This window comes from Zophobas morio, unplaced genomic scaffold (assembly GCF_036711695.1).
Source record: "Zophobas morio isolate AGI-343-1 ecotype UQ-CSIRO unplaced genomic scaffold, CSIRO_AGI_Zmor_V1 ptg000006l, whole genome shotgun sequence".
Lineage (NCBI taxonomy): Eukaryota > Metazoa > Arthropoda > Insecta > Coleoptera > Tenebrionidae > Zophobas > Zophobas morio.
Genome location: NW_026972111.1, coordinates 12,008,079 through 12,025,159, shown reverse-complemented (window position 1 = coordinate 12,025,159; position 17,081 = coordinate 12,008,079). Strand labels below are relative to the sequence as shown.

The following is a 17,081-nucleotide window of genomic DNA, read 5'->3' as shown; positions in this document are numbered from 1 at the left end:
AAATTTTAAATCGAAAAATTGCAAAATCTAAAAATAGAAGAAATAAGCGAAATGAAAAAGTGAAAAATTAAAACTGAAAAAACAAAACATTATAAAACCGAAACATTGCATCGATTAATTGAAAAAGTAAATAATATATAAACCGAAACAAAAACCCCGGAAACTCAAATATAAAAATTACAAAATCTAAAGATTGAAAAATTCAGTAGTTGGAAAATTGAAAAATTATAGAGGTTATCTGAAAACAAAAATTGCAAAAAAATATCTATTTTTATTTTAAACCATTTCAAGTTCAGCATTCCATAACACAGTTTTATTAGTGTAGGAATCAGTTTAGTCCACGCGAAGGTGGGGATAGCGTGTCGACCGTCGCAGCGAATCTTAACCAATTTCATGAATTTTAAGGATTCTTTCTTTTTCTGTCGTTTTTTCTTTAATAGTAACGCTAGTATTACACTGAACTAGTGCTCATCATGTTGTGGAACTGGAACTAAACAATAAATGGTATATATATAACCCATTTAGATTTCTGAAAATGATGCTCTGAATATTTAAGCAGATATTAATTGAGTTTCAGTATGCACTTTGTGTATTTATATAGGTTCAAATGTGCAATCAATCTCATGTACTGAATAATAGTGTACACAAATAATCGAAATTTCGCACTACGTGATTTGCATTTACCACATAATTAATACAACCAAACATAATTATCTTTGTCGGATGATACAATGATTCAATTTTAGCATCCATTAGAATTTTCATGTGCGTAATGTAAGTTACGAAACTTTGTAAATAATGTATTATTATTATCCATGTGTTACTGATGACTTGAAAAAATCAGTTAAGTAATACAACAGATAACTTTAAGTTGCACTCGGTTTAGACGCAGTTTGAAATTCCCGACAAACGTAGTTTAAATTTCGGGACTTTATAAAATAAAGTGCTGACTAAAAGAATTTTCAGTTGTGTGGATTTTAAATCAGCTTTTTTAGTGTCTGGCATAAAGTTTGCAGTGCCTACATACGTCGTTAACATGGTCGGGTAAGTCGGTTTTAATAACTGTTTGATATGCGAGGAAAACGGCTTTCATAAAACTTTCACGTTATTAACTTCATACCGTAACCACTAGACCACGTAGACATCGAAATGGGATACAAATGCGACATTTCCCACGCACATCAGGTAAATGTTTAACGAAAATTTCATTCTATTAAAGAAAAAAATTAAAATTGTCGGTGCCTTATAGACGAGGTTGGGCTGCAAGTGTGTTAGAAACAAGTATCCTGTCAGATAATTTTGTATTGATCTTGACTTCTTTTTCCGAAGAGAAATGCTGCGAGGTGAAGCAAATTCGATATACGACTGAACTGCTCTCGACGCGTAACGTTTTTAAGAATCCTGAAAGCGGTCAGAGATCAAATAATGTGCTTTTCACCAGAAATGGGAGAACTCTCATTATGTATAACGCATACACATTTGTCTGTGTTGCAGTTATTTGCACACAGTATTAGAAGCCTGACAATCGAAATCTGGATTGCGAATAAATCAAGTGGGATTTATGATTCGCAATAACGTGACTGGATTTATGAGTATTTGCAAAAATTGTGCTCGCATTTCAAGTTGTTACATTTAAGGTTTAATATCGTCATATTATGTTAGAAATATTTGTAAGGAAGTTGCAATTATGTATCAGTAAAATTGGCTACTTTTCTTATCTATTCCTTTACCCGTATTTCGTTCGTTTCTTGTAGTCATACATATTTCAGTGGAGTTTTTCAAAAATCAATAGCAAATTTAAAATACATTGATTTAGAGATTATTGTCGGTGGAGTCTACATTCCCTCTTATGAAGATCATTGTTTTGAGTTAGAGTCAATTTTGGTCAATATTACAAGTTTGTTTTAATCTGATTCAGTTCCCTAGAACATTATATAACACAAAAATTGGTCGAAGTTTTTTCGACAGGACAGAGCTTGTTTTCTTAAATTCAAATTAAGGTATCAAACTTTACCCATACTTCACCACTGTCTATGATTCAAACTCATTATGTTACGAAAACACACTTGTTTATATAGCATCTTGTCCTTTAGAAAAGTTATAAATAATGTATAAAATAAATAACAAATAATAATAGAAACAAAAATAAAGATTATAGTAATCTTGAAATCGTCAGAGTATTATGGAATAATATTTTACAATAAAGTGCCTAGTTATTTTAAAAATGTAGATAGGCACATTTTTTAGAAAAAGTTGAAGCCTCTATTGTTATCTAAAGCTTACTACACATTTGCCAAAGTTTTAACTAATGCCTCATAGTCTCATAGTATGACGTATTGAAAAACTGCTATATTTCTATGTATGACAAAATGTATTTATTTATTTACTTATTTATTTATTTTTTATTTATTTATTTAAATTATGTTAATACAGATTCTTTTGAGACAACGTCATCAAATTCTTGGTGGGGATGATTAGCCAAATACTGAGTAACGTTTTACCATCTATTAATTTGATATCCTAATAGGTATACAAGTACATATAAAATTTTACAACAATAGGGGTAGTAGTTGAGGAGATAATCTGTCTATTAAAAATTGGCACAGACGACAGACAGACAACAGATAGACGTAGACTTTTTTCGTACACTAGGGTTCATGAAACGTCGAAAAAGCATGAAACTATTACAATACTTCCTTCGGGAGTAAAACTTTTGCAATATGAGTATTTCAAACCATTCCAAATTTTTCTGGAAATTTGTTTGGAAAAAGAAAACGAATGATGCTATTCCAAATTAAATGATACTTACAGCAAATAGCTAAAAAGGGCAAAAATGTAGCTATCTTCTCTTTGCAGAGAAGAACAAATTCGAACAGAAATGGAGCTATCCCCCGGTTTGAATATTTAAGGTAGTTTTGTTGTTTTACTGTAGAATTTCAGTTCAAATTGGATGAATAAATCAATTTAGTTTTAGTCGTCGGTACTGTTAAAAAGAAATGGTCGAAGGTTATTCCGACAAAACATCCGTCGCCCAAAAAATTCTAGTTTGAAAAATTATAAAAAAATTTTGTGATATTTGCTTTCTAATAATTTCTATAGAGTTAAAATCACCCCCGCAGCTTTTTTGATTTGAATTTTTTAATTCTTCAATTTTTATTTTTTTGTACTTTTTCATGTTTTCAATTTAAAATTTTTTGTTTTCAATTTTTAGTTTTTCAATTTGTCCATTTGCAAAGTCTCGGAACTTTCTACTTTTAGTTTTTCAATTATTCGATTATTAAATTTTTCATTTCATCAAATTTTCAATTTGCGATATTTCGTTTCGGTTTCGTATTTTTTTATTTTTACAACTTTTCAATTTTTCAATAATCCGATTTTATAATTTTTTTATCATCTATTTTTTTAATTTTTAGATTTACAATTTTTCAAGTTTTTCATTTTATTTTGTTCAATTTTAACTCTTCCAGTTTTCATTTTTAAATTTTTCAGAATTTCGATTTTCCAACTTATGGATATTTCAGTTTTGAGGTTTTGCATTTCTTCAAATTTTCTTTTCGGTTTTTTATTTTGTTTATTTTAACAATTTTTCGATCTGCAAGTTTTTGGTTTTTCAACTTTTCAATTTTTTTATTTTTCGTTTTTTCAATTTCAGATTTCTCAGTTCCTCGATTTTTCAATTTTTAATTGGCATTTTTTCTAGTTTTCATTTAAAATATGTAATATTTGTAATGTAAATTTCATTTTTTCATTCCTTCAGTGTTACAGTTTTCGACTTCACAATTTTGGCGATTCCATAATTTTTCGATTTTATAATTTTTGGTTTTTCCAATTTTTTTATTCAGTCCGTTTTTTCCCAAATTTTCAATTCTTTAAGCTTTTTCGATTTTTCGATTTTTAATGTTTCAATGTTTGAATTTTTCGTTTCTACAGTTTTTCGATTTGCAATTTTTCGATTTTCCACTTTTTCGATTTTGCAATTTCTCTCTCATATTTTCAGTTTCTTGATTTTTCAATTTTTTCCGATTTTTTGACGTGACAACGTCTTATAAATCGATGGAGCCGGCTGCACGCTCGAAAAAGCATGACTCATGCACCGTTACTGTCACGTTCCATGTAAGGCTTGAAGTGCAAGCGAGAACGCGGAACGAGCGACAAAGAGGCACAATCGGCCTTCGCGTTCGGCAGCGTTCGCCATCCGTCTCTCTCCTACTTGAGTGAGCGATGCGTCTGCGTGGACAGCTGCTATATTATAGTACATTTACATGTTTTGGTCGAGTATCAAGTGCAGTGAAAAGTGAATGTAGTGTCAATTTTGACGTGACAACGATAATATTTTAAGAATTTTATTTAAATTGTTTCGAATGACGATTTATTTTGCAGAACTGCTTACAAACGCACCATGGAAAAAAAGCCTGACAAACCAGAGGATGTTACGAATAAGCCTTTACCTTCAATGAGTGAACCCATGGAGGTTCAAGATGCTGTAGCATTTACTTTAGCAACGCCATTCGCGCAGCCAATAATCGCTGCTTCAAAATCAAAAGCCCAAAACCATTCCATCAGTATTTTCTTAAGACGTTGTCACGTTCAACTATCGTCAGTAAACCGACTTTACAGACAACCTCGTTTTTTTAGTTTTTCGGTTTTTAATTTTTAGATATTTCAAAAATTTGGAAAATGAAAAACGAAAAAATTGAAAGAATAAAATTTGAGAAACTCAAAAATCGAAAAAGTACAAAATTGTAAAATCGAAATGTTGAAAATTATAAAATAAGAAAATTGAGAAATCCAGAAATTGCAAAACCGAAAAATTGAAAAATTACAAAATCGAGGAATCGAAAAATCAAAAATTAAAAATTTGAAAAGGTGAAAAATATAACATTGAAAGAAACATTCAGAAAATAAAGGAAATGACAAAAGCGGAAAACTGTGATATAAAATCGAGAAATTGGAAATTAAAAAAATTGGGTGAATAATAAATAAAAGTCAAGAAGTTGAAGAATTGGGCAAACAAGAAACTGAAAAATTTGGATACTGAAAAATCGAAAAATGAAAAATAAAAAAATAAAGACCATGAAAAAACGAAAAATTGTGGTATCAAAAAATTGGTGGAAGGTAAATAAATCGAGATTTTTCGAAAAATTAAATAATTTTTGATGTTGCGATTTTTACTTTTTTATTAACTTCATAAGTGAACATAATGTATGTAATGTTATAGGAAATATAAAGAAGCGTGCTGCGCGTTTGTTTCAAGTGAGTTTTTCTAGTACAAAATTGTGTGATGACGTCATCGACATTTTCTACACGTATATCAATTTGGAGAGTTGTAGTGTAATATTAATAATAAGAGTACTCTATTCCAAATTTTAATGATTTTCATCAATACCATCTCCTCGTTTATGATTTTTTTTTGAGTCACCCTGTATACGTAATTCTAAAATTTATGAGTGCATTGATAAACCACAATTATAGAATCATAATATTTTGCATATTTCACCTAAATTTCACGATAAATTGAAAAATACTAGTTCTAAAGATATTTTTGATTTGAATATAGTCATAATAAAAACTGTCAAGGATATTATCATTACTCCTCTTAAGTACTCGGCTCATAAATTGTTGCATACGAGCCTCAGTGTTCCCTGATTGCTTAAAAACGGCCAGAATTATCCCTATCCACAAAAAGGGTGACAGGAATGACCTGAACAACTACAGACAAATATCCATATTGCTTGTATTTTCCAAAATTTTAAGAAAATTTTGCATACGCAATTATATTCCTATTTTGAAAAAAATAATTTATTTTTGAATTGTCAATATGGATTTAGAAAGGAACGCAGCACTAAAAATGCTCTCCTTAAGCTAGTCGAAACATTTAATAACTGTAGAGAGCGGATTTTATGAAATTTGCATATCCGTTATTTTTTGCATATAAGTCTTGATATTTAATATGTGAACGAATCATGCTAATTAAAAATGAATACAGCTATAAAAAAATTGCATATTTGCATATATTTGCCTTCTGCTGCATATTTCACGTAACGGGTGCATATTTTGCATTTTTATCAATTTTTGTGCTAATTTGAAAAAAAAATTGTCATTGTATCGGCATTTATCTAGAAAAACGAAATTTTATGAATCATATTGCAAATTTTGTCCTGAGCCTCAAATAACTAGTAGAGGTTTGGGTTTAATACCGTTCATTCCCAATATTTTTGTTCGTTACTTAAAAGCGTATTCATGGTATGTTTTATGGTGGTCGACGGAACGTTACCCTATTATTTTTCATCGTGAGTTTCCACTGAAAGCATTTAAAGCGATACAGTGTGTCAATATGTCGACGATAACTCTACTTTATTTATGAATTAAACCTTTTCCTGAACTTATTCTTCAAGAAGGAACTCTGTTTTGTCGCGCCTGCTCTAAACCGGTAAGGATTTTTATACATCTGTGGACGTAGTACGCACTTTTTCTACTTACAAACGCATATTTTAGAATCACCGGAAAAAATTTTTGTTAGAATATTTCGAAAAATATTTAAAAATAAACTGCTACCAAAATAGTAATTGAATAGTCGATTACCACTATTTTTCAATTTGTTCTGTTTATATTTATTTTTTAGTATAACAATATTATCTTTAAAAATGTGATTTATGTATTTTTTGTAATAAAACGTATGCTCGGGAAACCTGTTTTTGTAATTTGTAAATAAATTTAGTTCGGTTATTTTGTTTTTTTTTTTAATTTTTGGAGCATATGCAACTGCATATCTCTGCATATGTTAGGAAAGTTACTGCATATTTGCATAAATTTGATGCATATCATATGATCATATTTCCCAAAATTTTGCTGCATATTTTCCGCTCTCTATTAATAACTGTTTTGAAAATCGTGAGTTTGGAATTGCCAGCTTTCTGGACCTCAGTAAGGCTTTCGATTGCGTACCCCATGGTATCTTACTCACCAAAATTCGTAAGTACAATATTAGTGATAATAGTCGTAATCTGATGGCATAATTTCTTGACAATCGCCATCATCGGGAAATATAAAAAATTCTAATTGTCTAAGAGTGCCACAAGGCTCCGTCCTTGGACCCGTGTTGTTCTTACTTTACATCAACAATTTTCCTGCATTGATGGAAAGTCAAATTTTACTTTTCACCGATGATACTACTTTGATTAATACAGGATCCACTGTTGATGCCACTATTGATCAATCGAAGATGACGCAATCAAAAGCCTGTAGATGGTTCAATGCAAACAGCTTGACTTTAAATCAAGAAAAACAGTCAATATGTCATTTTCATAAAAAAATCGATGTGTGATGAATTTAAGAAAACAGTAAAATTTTTAGGTCTGCGTATTGACAGTACTCCAATGGAATGATCATGAGGAACTAATTGCAAAAAAATTTAGTAAGGGTATATTTTTATTACGCAATCTATCTTGCAGGGTTCCAGTTGGTAGACTACGTACTGCGTATTTTGCGTTATGCCACACGCATATCTCGTATGAATTATTGGGTTAGGGTCATTCGTGCATTCGAAATCGGATTTTTAAAATACAACGTAGAGCGATCAGGGTACTTACAACTCTCGGATATAGAGAAGACTGTCGACACTAGTTTATAAAATTAAGTATACTAACATTGCCAGCATTATATATTTACGAATGCTTAATATATGTAAAATATAATATTGCAAATTATAATATTAGTTCGAGAATACACTCTTACAATACAAGACATAATTCCGACCTATGTCTCAAAAAGATACGTTTTTTTTTTCAATAAATTGCCTAATAATGTGCAGAGTTTAAATTCTTGATCCAAAAAGTGTCGTTTTAAACAATAAAGTTCACTTGCCCGAGGATCTTTCAGGAGAACGTCAATTAACGGAATTATGAACTTTGTTGTTTAAAAGTTGCCTCAAACTACTACAATACTGATTATACAGGGACATATTTTTAACTCTAAACATAGACCGTAATTGGCATATGTTCAGTCTTAAAAAACACACGTCAATGCATTGGTAACTATGCAACCAACATTACGCATGTCCGCTACCATACCGCCTAGAAAGTGAAGGTGTTCACTTTGAGTATTTATTAAATTAAATGTCGTACTTGTTTCTCTTAGTAAATAAATTTTACATGTTCGTTAATCGTGTTTACTTGAGTCTGCTTGAATGTTGAATGATACTAATGACAGCACAATGACAGTTTGCAAGTTACAACACCATTTTGTAATAAAGTGTAGTTATGCAACCAATATTACACATATTGATGTGTGTTTTTTAAAATTGAACATAGGCCATGTACGGTCTATGTTCATAATTAAAAATATCTCTGTATAGTGTCATATTTTCCTTTTATTTAGTGCAACAAACGTGTTAAGATAAGAGAAACAAACGAAAAATAATCAAAAAATATAAATGTAAATTACTCAATTTTAAGGCCTATTGGTGCTTCCCAAATTAATGTAAGGGTACCCGCGATCCTGCTTACTTCTACTTCAAAACGGTTTAATAATTATAATTAGTATAACTGGTTCACTAATTAAGCCAACAATGCTCACAAGAAGTAGCTGAGGCCTTTTCAGAACGTGTTAATGGAAGCCATAAATAGGGTCACTCATTTCACCCGAACTATTTGCGACTCTATCGTCTGTTGTCTTTTCCCCAAAATACCGGCTTATCGTGTGTCAACGCCTCGATGTTTGCAAATTGAATTTTTAATTTTTTTCGACTTTGAGCGAATTAAATGGAAATAAGCCAAAGTCAACTTAAATAAAATTATTTGCAGCTCATTACCAAGGCTGGGACTGGAAGCTAATCATTGTCCGTTATTGTTATGGAGCGGAACACGGTAAAGCTGCATAATATCCAGCGCGACTGATGATTTTTCACTCCGAAGACAATTGGAGCTGTCGTTAAATATGAATTTGGATGACATGATCCGATATTTCTTGCACTGAAACGTGATATTATAAGCATTGGCGTGGAAAAGTCGCATTAATTTGAAACAGCAACAAGAAAGTTACATTGTCAAGACAAATGGTCCGATATTGTCAGTCAGACTCGAAAAATCATTATATTCAATGTCCGTAGGAGGCGGCATGTGCACAATAAAGAGTAAATATTTGCTTTATTTTTCGGTTTATTTGAGCGGAATAGGTTCAGACTCTAGCAAAACAGTTATTACTTATTAGATCCCTTTGAAAGCAATATTCAAAAAGCATTTTTTTTTTGTACTGAAAACTACGTCCAAATGGGCGAAATATAATACTGCAGATCGAAAAATGTTTCGTAACACCAAGTTCATATGTTACAACTTATAATAATAACGTATTGTTTAAACTTAGTCTGGTAAACTAATGTATATTTTTACTATTAAAATATTTTGAAACTCTCAGATTGATCTCTCAGCTTGGCAACGAGTGAGAGGATCACATTTAAAGACATTTGTATATTTATCTAAATTAAATATTTGTGGTGTTATCAAAACCGCAAGTTTCATTTTAATTCTCGTAAATTAAAAGTTCCATTCAATTATTATTTGTGGGGAATCTTGTGCCAAGCACAGACGAAAGTTGTTGCTCACGGGTTTCATTTATATGTATCCCAAATTTCGTTTAAAGTCCCATAATTCCTCCCTATTTTTGTTTTGCAAAAAGAATGATTTCATTACAGTAATTAACACTTGGATTACCAGTTGATTAAACGTTTCTACAGAAAAGAATTATAAGTTAAAGAAACACACCGAAAGCAGCTTCTTTCACAACACTAACTTTGGTCGTAAGTTATGTTGACAAAAGTTCTCTCAAGCAAAATAAATTAAACAATCCAGTTTCTAAGATAAATTATAAAATTTTCTTGTGTACATTTAATTTTTGTTAAAGTTTTTAAATGAATCTGTTAGAATATTACGAGGAATATCAGCGGTCACATTTAATACTCTTTCTTGGAGTTCTTCGATGCATTGTGGTCTATTAACATGAACTCGAATTTTTATATATATAAAACCCCACAGAAAAAAGTCAAGTGGGGTTAAATCGGGTGACCTAGCTGGACACTCAACTGCTTCCCTTCGTCCTGTCCACCTTCCAGGAAAAGTTTTAATCAAGTAATGTCGTACTTGACATCCGAAGTGAGGTGGTGCTCCATCTTGTTGGAACCACATGGACTCTGCAGGTAAATTTGCATTTTCATAGTTGGGAAATAATACTTTGTTGCAAAAGTTAGAAATATTGGAAAAGTGAGTGGTGGGAGACAAGGTGCAATCCGTGTGTCAAGCTGCGACTTTGACGTCAAATTTGGTGAGTCGATTCCAATTATTTTATTGTTGGACATATGGGACGGTGACAGGAAAACGGAAACTTGGATGGATACGGTGGGGGTATTGTTGAGAGAGTTTTTCCCAGTTGACGTTCCCGTGAACTATGAATTGTATGAAGGAGTGGAGGGTGTCGGAGAGAGCGAATTATGACGAGATTGAAAGGAGCGTGAGGAGTTTGAGGAAAAAGAAGTCGCCGGGAATGGATGGTGTGACGCCTCAAATGATGGCGGTTGTGTGGAAGACTGTTCCGGAGTATGTGTTGGAAGTGTTTAATGCATGTATGGGGGTAGGAGGGGTTCCGGACGAATGGAAGGTACCGCGACTGGTCATCCTCTTGAAGGGTATGGATAAGGGTATGTCATTACGGAGGTCGTATAGACCTATCTTGAAAGAAGAAGGTCGAGGGCTCAGTTCGGATTCGTGAAAGCATTGAGAACACAGGATGCGTGGATAAGAGTGAAACAGGTTATGGAGTGGTCGGAAAAGAAGTACCTATGTGTTGGGAATTTTTGTTGATGTTAAAGGAGCGTTTGATAATCTGAGCTGGAATGCGGTGTTGAGTAAATTGATGGAAGTTGGGTATAAGGAGATCAAAGTTTGGACGAGTTAAGGTATTTTAGAGAACGGAAAGTGTATGTGGTAAGAGTGGCAAATGAGGTGGAAAGGAAGGTGTGTAGAGGATCTCCACAAGGATCTATCTGTGGACCGGAAAGAAAGGATATGGGAAGTGGTAGATGGAGTTTGGAAGGGAAAAGGGTTTCTTAGGCAGTGGAGAGAAAGTATAATAATCCCATTATTTAAAAAGGGGCAAAAAAGTGATGTGAAGAACTACCGAGAGATCACCTTGCTCAATACGGCCTACAAGATATACGCAATGATTCTAGATGAGAGGTTACGAAAAGAGATGGAAGCAAGGGGTATGTTACCAGACGGTCAGGCAGGGTTTAGGAAAGGAAGAGGTACTATGGACGATGTGTAATTACTTCCTGCGGCATTTAGTGGGAAGAGAAATAAGGAAACAGGGTGGACGAATGTACGCTTTGTTCATAAATTTCAAAGCAGCGTTTGATAGCGTGAATAGAGAGAAAATGTGGGAGTATTTGAGGAGTAGATGCGTACCTGATAACGAAAATGGAAGAAATATATGAAGAAACAGTAACTAAGGTGAGAGTGAATGGAATAAAGAGCGAGAGTTTTTGTCCAAACAGAGGAGTGAGACAGGGATGCCCACTCAACCCCGCATTAATTGCAGCTTATCTAGGAGATATGGATGAAATGTTCAGAAAAGCACAGACAGGAATGGTGGTAGTGGGCAAAGAGAAAGTGTGGTCCTTGACGTACGCAAATGATTTAGTGATTGTGGCGAAGAAAAGAGAAGAAATGAAAACAATGATTAAAAGTTTCGAGAAGTACGTACAAAAAAAGGAATTGGAAGTAAATGTGGAAAAAACAAAAATGGTGGTGTTTGGGAAGAAAGTAAGAAAGGAGAAGGAAGAGCGGACATGGAGAGGGAAGGAGATTGAACAGGTGAAAAAATTCCAGTACTTAGGATATATATTAAAGAGCAATAACTCAGACGGAGCGCATATTCAAGAAAAGGTCCGAAAATTGAACAAAGTGATGGGAATAGTATGGGGAATAGGAGAGAGAAAATTGGACATGAATATAAGAGGAGAAGAATGATGATGTTTGATAGTTTGTCAAAAGTGTATTTATGTAATGAGATGAGATTTGGGCATGGAGGGAATATGAAGAAATAGAAAGAGTGCAAGAAAAATACTTAAAATGGACTTTGGGATTGGAAAAATATACGCCGGGGTTTATAGTGAGAGAAGAAACAAAAAGGGAGAAAATGAGAGTGGAAGCGGGTAAGAGGGCGGTTGGATTAGAAGAAAAGTTTAGTGAGACAGGTGATTGTAAAATATTGCAAGAATGTTGGAAAGAAATAAGAAAGGAAGGGGGAAAACATGTATGGAACGAAAGAGACAAGTATTGTGAAGGGAAGGGATATGCATGTGAAGAAATAGAGAGAATGAGAGAAATGGGAAGGAGTATGAAAGAAGAACTGAGTGTAAGAGATAAGGATATAGATAAGCAAGAACGCAGATCGAAAATATCGAAGTCTAGATATAATGCAGAGTAGAGAAAAATAGTAAAGGATGAAGTACCAAAGTACACCCACAGAGAGAGAGAGAAAGCGAGTATAAAGGAGAAAAGAATGATGGCGAGGTTTAGGTATGGAAACGAAGAGAAATGAAACTGACAGAAGGTGTAGGATATGTTGGTGAGAGGGAGAAACAATAGAGCATATGCTGGAAGGATGTGAAGGATTGAGAGAATCGGAGGAATGTAGGGAGGAAGTGCTAAACGAGGATGGAAGAGGACTGGACTGGATGAATTAAGGCAAATAATAAATTAATTACTACATTGGTGATATAACTAGAAGATATGATAAAGTCTACATTTTTGGAGATTTTAATTTTCCAGAAGTGGATTGGCTGATTAACGGGAATCCTTTACACACGCCATCTACTCAGCTTCTAGTGGATATGCTGGTCGATAGTCATTTCAGTCAGTTAGTCAAGAAACCAAGGTACAGATTAAACCAAACAACTTCGGTGCTTGACTTGATAAAACTTCGGGAGAAGATTCTATTGCCAGCTTAGAATATTTTAATCCAGTTGGCAAATCTGATCATTTAACTTTGATGGCTAATATATAGCTTGCTGGATAAGGCGACTGAGAACCACTACAATTGGAAGAGAAGTAACAGATTTCAAGGCGTTGGGAAAATGCTCAATCAACTGGATTGGGAATCACATCTCTCAGCTGTATCGATTTCCGAAAACTGAAATTTGTTTAAGACAACTTTATCGAACGCCTCCGCATAGTGTACTTCTACTATTGTTTCTAAAAGATCGACTTCCAAACCGTGGATCAATAACAAAATTCTAGGTTTGGTACGTAAAAAAATACAATTGTGGCGCACCTTCAAAAGAAAAGGTTCCGAATCCAGCTACAAAGCACATAGAGGGTTTTCAAATCACCTTTCGTGTATTAATAATAATTATTATAACAATAATAATTTATTGTCCAACAGGGTACCCTAATGACAGGACAAATCTAAATAATTACTTATATGAATAACCAATACAAAAATTATAAAAATAACAAAAACATAATTCCAAGTATAAACTAATTTGAATAAAATATATCAGCTACATATCTATCTGCACATCTACAGATTGTGGTAATTGGCGAACGACGAATGATATTAGTTCGGGCGGTCGAGATATGAAAGGTGTTAACATATTTCGATGCTGGCCGAGGGAGATTAAATCTAATCTGTGATAATAAATATGGGCAATCAATTTTGTTGTGAATAAGCTTACACAAGAAGTTAGCGGCATGCAGATCCCTTCGAACCATCAAAGAGGACATTTTGTGTCGTTGGAGAAGACTTTCCATCTCAATACCTCTGGCCGGATAATTATTATATATTTGAAAGGAATTTCAAAAATTTCCTGTGCACTTTATCAAGAAGCATGTGCTGAGACATATATATGGGATACCATATTAGTGAGGCATACTCTAATTTCGAAACAACATATGCAAAGAAGAGGGATTTAATTACGTCAATATTGTTGAAAAATTTTGAAGTTCTCATGACAAAACCCAAAGATTTATTTGCAGCATTGCAAATGTTGGTAAGATCAATATCAAAAGTCAAGCAGCTATCAAAAGTAACTCAAAGATCTTTGATCGATGTTTGTCGTTCTAACAGTGTACCTTCTATTGAATAAGAAAAATCAACGATATTAACTTTTCGACAATATGAAATGTAGCAACATTTACTAATATTAATAATAAGTCTATGTTCATAGCACCATTCCACGATTTTCATAAGTTCACGTTGTAAAAGCTCAGCATCATAAAGACTTGAGATTTTAGAATAAATTTTCAGATCATCAGCATAAGCTAAAATACTGCAATTTAAAGATTCCAACAGGTCACTGATAAATAGACTGAAGAGGGAGGCCCAAGGTTAGAGCCTTGTGGGACTCCAGACTTTGACAAAAAACGAAAAAGGTAAAACCATTGTAAAATACATAGTTGTTACGGTTTATTAAGTAAGATTCCATGAGTTTGAGAAGGGAATAGTTAAATCCAAAGTTATTAAGTTTACTTAACAGAATGTCGTGAGGAAGAACATCAAAAGCTCTGGAAAAGTCAGAATATATTACGTCTATCTGTTCTCGTTATCAAGTGCAACACTTAGATCTTGAACAAGCACTGCAAGGTTTGTAGATGTAGATCTACCAGTTCTGAATCCATCCTGTCCTAAACTGATATACGAACGAGTGTTATTGTAAATGCAACTATATAATGCCTGTTCAAAAACTTTGGCAAAATTGCTTAGAATGGAAATAGGACGATAGTCGCTAGTAAAGATGGATCACCCTTTTTAAAAATAGGACTGATTCTTGCACTTTTCCAAAGGTCCGGGAATGTACTTGTTGTAAGTGCCTTGTTAATTATGATGGACAAAGGTTGGGCAAGTGCATATCTACAGTCACGTATCAAAAAACTAGGGACTAAGTCGTCACCACATGTTTGTTTGTTGGATAAATTTGACATGATCAGAATTAAATCCTGTGTGTATTATTAGGGAAGCTAGATTTGTATACGAAAAGTGTATAGCGGAAAACAAAAATCCAAATAACCTTTTCAAACATATTCGTACCAAACTATCCGGACCAGTTAGATCACTGCAACTCAAAGATGGTTCCGGTGTAGCAGTACATGAAAACGACAGTGTTGCCAATATATTTGCAGATACATTTGCCAGAGGGGTCATAGCAGAGCCTCCTCTAATGGATTTAAGTTTGTCCAGCAAGTACGTATAATCCGACTGTATTAAAGACCTGAGTTTTTCTAGCGAGATAGTTTTAAGTAAACTAAAGAAAATAAAAACGTACAAATCCCCTGATCCAGATCTTATTTCGACCAATATTTTGAAAAATTGTGCAGATTCCATCGCGGTTCCATTCTCAATTTTGATGGAAAAATCTTTCAAGTCGGGAGAAGTTCTCTTAGTCTGGAAAACACCAATAATTCGTCTGATTTTCAAAAAAGGGGATAAGTTTGATGCTTCTAATTACCGGTCTGTCAGTTTAACATTTCTTGCGGTCAGGGTGATGGAAGCCATAATATACGACCACATGATTGCATTTCTAGTGACACATCAACTCATTTCACGCAAACAACACGGATTCTTGCCCGGTAGATATGTTCAGTCAAACCTCTTGTACTGTATGTCCACTTGTACTGGACAAAAGATGCAGATTCGGAACGACTGTTGGGTATCGTATATCTTGATTTCTCGAAGACGTTCGACAGAGTAGACCATCTTGGAATACGCGGTAATTTGCATCGATGGATAGATTCATTCCTAAGTGATCGAACCTTTAGAGTGAAGATTGGAGACGCTGTCAGTTCGATTAATGTTCTGAGTGGAGTGTCTCAGGGGTCCGTACTTGATCCTCTGCTTTTTATCGCTAACACAACCGACATTAAAAATTTAATAACATCGTTTTTTGCCATGTTTGCAGACGACATCAAGCTCTACAACAGCTGCGACAATTTTTCATCCTTATCATCTGACCTTCGTTCGATTTACAAATGGTCTCAAGTTTGGTTATTGCCCATAAACTTAGACAAATGTTGCATTTTGGTAAGGGAAATCCCCGTCACGTGTATACTATCGGAAGCTATGGGCTTGCCACCACTGAATGTCATATGAATTTGGGTGTGCACGTTTCCTCCAGCCTACTTTGATCTATTTCAAATTTGAAATTTCATGACAAAAATATCAAAATAAAATAAATAAAAACAACGTATTTTGAATAAAAACAAAAATCATCCTAACCTCAATTTTTTGATAGTGCACCTTGGCACCAATAATCTCCCTTGGCAATGTTGTCGGTTGGATTTTCGTACTATGTTGCCGGTTGAGTGGTCTTTTAATTTTTGAACAGGTAATACATGTTTGACGTACTTGTATAAGTTGAGATTCACGTAAATTATCATTGTTATCTACAAAAGATGTCCTTAGAGTTCTACTAAAGTATCAAGACTAATTTCCCTATTTATTCGTGCGTTTTTATAGTTTTTCTTAATAATCACAGAAATTTATGTTTCTTTTTCAATTAATTTAACTTTTTTGTTGCTTTTTTGTTATTGCAACCTTTATTGAAATTTTTTATTATACCGTTTAATTCTTTATATTTTGTTCTAAGGCAATTTGGTTATGTTCCTGTTCTAGGTGAATAGTTTCCTTACGAAAGAATTCAAATTCACATCCAATTTTCTCAGCTTGTTTACAGCGAGAACTTGTAAGTTATTAGTTAATAATTCGGTGCTTCCAGATTCCTCCCTAGTTATTACAAGAGTGTTATCACTGCCATCAATTGAATAGCATATCCTATTATCCCTGAGAACTTTTTTTTTAGTTTTGGTAGGTAAACTTTATGGAAAACACGGTGACACTTCGTACAAATATGATGACTTGTTGCTCAGCTGCCACTTTAATAAACGGTTGTCATAAAATTCCCTTAGAAAGTTCAAACTTGTTCGAGTTGTATGAGACAGGAAACTATTATTAAGTAGGTATATAAACAGTGTCTAAGAACTAATTTATCTTCAGCGGTGCCTACTAAGGGATATATCGTAGGCGAAGCATCTCGT

General features: G+C 33.6%; 2 protein-coding genes across 14 annotated transcripts in view; one reads left to right on the top strand and one right to left on the bottom strand.

Moving 5' to 3' along the window:
- The window catches only part of LOC135123628 (uncharacterized), a 257,338-nt gene that overhangs the window by 56,146 nt on the left and 184,111 nt on the right, over positions 1-17,081 (bottom strand). The gene's annotated exons all lie outside the window — the stretch shown is intronic.
- LOC135123626 (bombesin receptor subtype-3-like) overlaps positions 1-17,081 on the top strand; it is a 294,643-nt gene that overhangs the window by 163,465 nt on the left and 114,097 nt on the right. The window contains exon 1 of one of the 3 annotated variants that reach the window (XM_064048448.1): positions 2,874-2,909. The exons of the other annotated variants lie outside the window; for them this stretch is intronic. The gene's annotated coding sequence lies outside the window, so the exon portion shown is untranslated. Of the gene's footprint in view, positions 1-2,873; positions 2,910-17,081 lie in introns of those variants that run through there. 3 annotated transcript variants of the gene reach the window in all.